The following is a 5625-nucleotide window of genomic DNA, read 5'->3' as shown; positions in this document are numbered from 1 at the left end:
GCTTTGTATCGTCAATTGAATGGTCAAATGAACATCAAATTGGATATATTTATCGTTTAAGCAATCATCTAAGCGAAAACTATCCGATGAATCTAAAATCACTCAATTAAAAAGAAGATTAACATAGACCGTCCGATCAGATAATTAGAGAATTTATCTCGAAAACATAATTAAAAATGATGCCTTTAAAACATAAACATTACTCAAATTCATCGTTCCGTTGCATGTAATTAAGCATCAATTATTACTTCGAACTTCAAATGATTAAACAATTTTAATTAATGATTTTATTTCATTTACCAACAGTCAATTGAGCCCTAACTATTAATTTTGAATTATCAAATTTCAAAATAAAATAAAATAAAATAAAATAATTCAATAATAATAATATAATAATAATCCTAGTCTAAAATATTTTTAGAGTTAAGGCCAATTATACATCTATGAATTCCACTTTCCACGTAATGGTTATCCAATCAGCTGGGACCCATAGTTTAGGACTTATCAGATTTGATTGATCCTCCAATTCAAATATTTGACCTTATTCTAAATCACATATTAGCCACCGATATATTTATATTTACAAATCAAGCCCCCTATTTGTTCTTTGGTGTTCGGCAAATTTTGGCTAGAAATACTACTAATCAATTATATATATATATATATTTATTTATTTATTTATTTATTTATTTATTTATTTATTTATTTATTTATTTATTTATTTATTTATTTATTTATTTATTTATTTATTTATTTATTTATTTATTTATTTATTTATTTGATGAGTAATATTTTAAAAAAATTTAATTGGTTACAAGGCTACAAAGATTTATAATGAATTAAAAGTATTAATTAAGAGAATAGAATAAAAATTATTAAATTAGATTCAAATGACATTTTAAATCTAGCCCCAATCATTAACATCTTATCACGACGTGATTAGGGTTGTCAAAACGATTCTTTTTTCATGAACGGCTAGTGTTCGGCTCGCTAAGTAAACAAGCGAGCCGAACATACACACGTTTTTTGAGCTCAAAATATAAACGAGCAGAACACAAACTCGTTTACACCCCTAATTATTATTATTATTATTATTATTTTCTTTTTTATTCTTGCATGAGCTTTGCTAAATTTGAATGGTCTCTTCAAATTTAAATTATTAATTATAATAAGCATAATTCTGAATATAGATAAGTCCGGTGATGTAATAGAGGAGGGTATATATCTAATTAGGATTAGTTTAAGTGAAAAGTTGTGGCGTCTCTTGACAAAACGTGTTTCGGCGGCTTTTTTAAGAAACTTCAAAGCTTCAAAGATATGAATTAGATGACTTACCCAATTTTTTTCCAAGGTCCACCTAATAAATAATATTTATATAAGGGTCCAGCTAAGCTAAATCAATATAAAAATGCTATGAAAGCAACTTTGTTATGAAATGAAAATTGTTTGCGTTGATTTGACTTTTTGTTGCTATTCATGTTGCATAGTATTATATTTTCTAAGTGTCAAAATGGTCCCTCCTTTTTTTAGAAAAAAACTTGCGTACTTACGCTGTTGCGTCCGGGCAACGATCGTGATGCACTGATCGCGGCAATTTTTTTTTCTCAACCTCGATCAGTGAATTGTGACAGTTGTCCGGACGCAGCTCTACGTCTGAACAACGTACACTCACTCACCCCCACACACACACACACACTAGACTTCTATAAACTCTGAGACTAATGCTCACATGTAAAAAATGAAATATATATATTTACATGTGAGCATTAGTCTCAGAGTTTATAGAAGTGTTAAATTAGTTTTTAGATTTTAGTCTCAGAATTTTAGTTGAAATAGAATCAATGGAGAACGAGTTTAGCCCGTATTAAAAGAGTTTATGGATAAAATGGACATTTTTGTAGACCCTAAATAGTCTTCTACAAAGAGTCTGGGGACCATTTTGACACACTGTTTTTCCTTTTTTTTTTTTTTTTTTTTTTTTTTTTTTTTTTTTTTTTAAGACATTGAGCATATTTTTATTTTTTAATGATTGATGGAAACTTGCTTTATGCATATCCCCACTTGTATGCATTCAAAATCTTCATTCTTAAGTGTTGTCTATTTATTGTTCTTCAATGATGATATAATGATATTTTATTGTATCAAGTGCAGTTAGTGTCTTATATATCTAAAAAATTTTAGTTGTCCAACCTCTTGTTAGAAATATTTTAAAAGATAATAAATAATGGAAAGATTTACATACATGCCACTTAATTTCTATGTATTTATATATCTAACATCTAAACTTAAATTTTTACATATATGTCACATTGCTTATGCATGACATGGTGTATTTCATTTTTTAGAAAATAAAATTGTGATATTTCTTATGTAATATGAAAATTTTAGGGGGTATAAATGTAAAAAATAAGATTAGTGTTGGATATGTATGTAAATGCCTCAAAATAATTATAACTTATATGTATGTTATGAAAAATTGGGGGGAAAGAGAGAGAGACTAATGTGACTTTATGGTTCTTCTAAGAGTTCACATATGAGAAGAATATGTGAAAGAAAAGCTTTCTGATTGAAAAGGGCAATTCCACTATGACTAAAATAGTGAAGTCACAATCTCTCAACCTCACTTTCTTTTTGTTATGAAGAATTTTGTAAATACCCTAAAAAAAAAGTCCTTTTTTATAAAACAAAAGGGGCATTGAAATATTTGTTGAGTAAATAGTAATTGAATAATCTCATGGCTAAATCAACATGTTATGATAATCGTGTATGAATATTTGCAATATTTGACATACAGATATAATGAGTCAGATGACTAATGGTAAGAAAAAAACTTTTAAACTCCCTGACATAATGTATTGAGAAGATGGTTATGATTTTGTTCGGTGCTGATTGTCAATGAAATAGGTTGATAATTTCTAACCTTTGAAGGGGTGTACAAATGATGCATCACACATGTTCTCTTTAACTCTAAGAACTCTATTTATAATACTTTTAGAAGTGAAATAAGTCATTGGTTAATTCTGTTGCTTCTTTGTTTCTCTCTTTATCTATATTTTTTAATTTGACAACTCAAGATAAGCTGATGATGAAAAAAGGTTGGGGCATTTCAGTTGATAATGATAATGAAAATGGAGACTTGGAGAGAGCTACATCAAGAAATTAACAAACATCGAAAAAGCAAAAATTACGACAAAATCTATGGTGAAGGCAGTTAAATCTACGGAGGTGGTAGCGACTAAGGTGAAATTAGAAACTATGATGGAGATGAGATTTAAGGAAACCTTTTGAGCTGCTTGACATGAAAATGATGTTTGGATAAATGTCAGATTGTTGCCAAAAAAGTAACATTGAAAGATAACATTTTACTTGCTCGGAGGAGGAGCATATCAAAAAAGAAGACAAAATTGTGTCACTTTTTGCCCTTGCAAAATGAAAAAAATAATGATAAAAGATAGGATGTTGTTGCTGAGAAAAATGCACAGATTTCTTGTGTCTCTTTGCTGTAACAGAGTCAACTAGTGATCTAACATAACAATGAACTAAAGAAGGGTAGTTGGGGAATTTATGCACTTATGCAATATCATATTTCCTCCAAGTTGTCCTAAGAGATTGGTTCCAATATTATTGTGTCATGAGATGGTGAATAGAATGGTCAACAAACATGAATATGAGATAATAACACCTTTTGTTCATTAGACCAACAATTTTAGGCAAATCTCTCTATTCTAATGGTGGTGCGCTCCAACACTATAGGAGAGCTGTGTGGTGTGATTTCAAACCTTCAAAAATGAATACAAGGAAAGTTTTATGACGTCTAGAAAAAGCAATGACCTCCATGAAGTGTCTTTGGTGGACTTGCTCAATGTTTTGATGGTTAAAAAATGACCATTAGGCATTATGATAGGTTTTGTCACCAAAAAACTGAATTGATTTAAGGTGGACATAAGCTAGAAAGGACAAGCATGCCTTCATTTCTGGCCATCATGGGAGCACTTATGAAGGATACAATTTTTGCAAACATGAATGAAGATATTAGTTAAATAAGAGTTGGTGGACATTAAAGGAGTCATCTAATAGGGGATCATTGGGCATCACTTGAAGATGTCTATTTGAAGAAAACATGTTAGTTAAGAGTTGAGGGTGTCAATCAAAATCAAATAGCGATTTTTATGAGAGAAGTCATCAATTAAGGAGTCAATGGAAACTTGTTTTTTAATTAAAGTATTTAATGTATTTATGAAGAGAGAACTAGATGAGTTATCAGTTGGAGAACAACTTCGGTGAAATTTTAATTTGAGTTGTTAGATCTTGTGAATAAATAAGAGCTAATTTTTAGTCAATCCATCATGTTTGACGGCAAAATAAGTTAACTTAGGAGACATCTATTGGGAACAACATGGCAACATGATAAATGACAACCACATGTATCATGTAGATGGGCTACACACACACACACATAACGTTATAGACATTGAGGCTTTTGTTATAGTTTGCAATCATAGCCAGTAAGACTAGTTTCACGGTCGTACCAGCATCACAATAAGACATGCGCCACATTCAAACCCGTGCCCTAACAAGATATCCACTACAAACTTATGCTACAATAAAACAAGCTTCATTGTATGAATAACTACATTCAACAATGCATGTTATTATCAAGATGTATATTCATAAGACTCACTTCGAACACTCCTCGAGAAAGTTTGAACATCATTGCACTGCAACTATATACTGATAGTAATCTTGGCAATCCATCTTCCTCTATCAAATTGATTTTCTCTTTCGTTATATGTGAAGGAAAATACCTTCACACACATCATAATGTATGCCGCTACATATGTAAAACCTTAAACTTAAGACTTATTAGTTGAAACATAAAATTCTCAACAACGTAATAGACAAAACATGTATAACAACTAATTTTTATGTATTTATAAATTAAACCGCTAAACTTTTATTTTTTATTTTTATATTTATTTTATTTAAATCTGCATTCATATTAAATAAAAAAAATACAATTATTTAAATATTTTTAGAATGAAATACATCTTTTATAGATAAGATTATATAAATATATTTATGCACACACACGCGCTCATGTTGCACATGGGGCTATTAATAAAATAAACTGTGAAGTTGCAGACAAAATATCGGCGGGAGGTGGCGTGAGCTGAATAGGGAAGCGACGGTACGTTGTGGCTGAGGTGGTCGTCACTTGGCTTGCTGTGCGGGCGGGGGTGACGCCGATAGTTGACTTCCAATACACGCGTCTTGTCAGCCACGCTCCCTCTGCGTGACCAGCTTAACCATTGGCCAAATAGCATGGTTTTAATTCGCACACCAACCAATAAGAACTCTTAAATGGAAAAAGTAAAATAAATAAATAAAATAAATTGAAAATAATGGGATTTCTTATTGTCTTTGCTGAAAAGAAAACCATAATAAGAAGATTAAATTGTAAAATAAATGTAATGTATTGGAATTACTTTTAAATTATACGGATATTAGAGTTCAATTTTAAAATAATTTAAGGATTATTAGAACTCAATTTTAAAATGAATGATGAAATTTTAAATTTTAAAATATTTTAAAGTATTTTTATATTATGATTATTTGAACTAGCTG

The sequence above is a fragment of the Phalaenopsis equestris genome, unplaced genomic scaffold (assembly GCF_001263595.1).
Source record: "Phalaenopsis equestris unplaced genomic scaffold, ASM126359v1 Scaffold000137, whole genome shotgun sequence".
Classification (NCBI taxonomy): domain Eukaryota; kingdom Viridiplantae; phylum Streptophyta; class Magnoliopsida; order Asparagales; family Orchidaceae; genus Phalaenopsis; species Phalaenopsis equestris.
The sequence above is the reverse complement of the archived record's forward strand: the minus strand, read 5'-3'. Positions refer to the sequence as shown.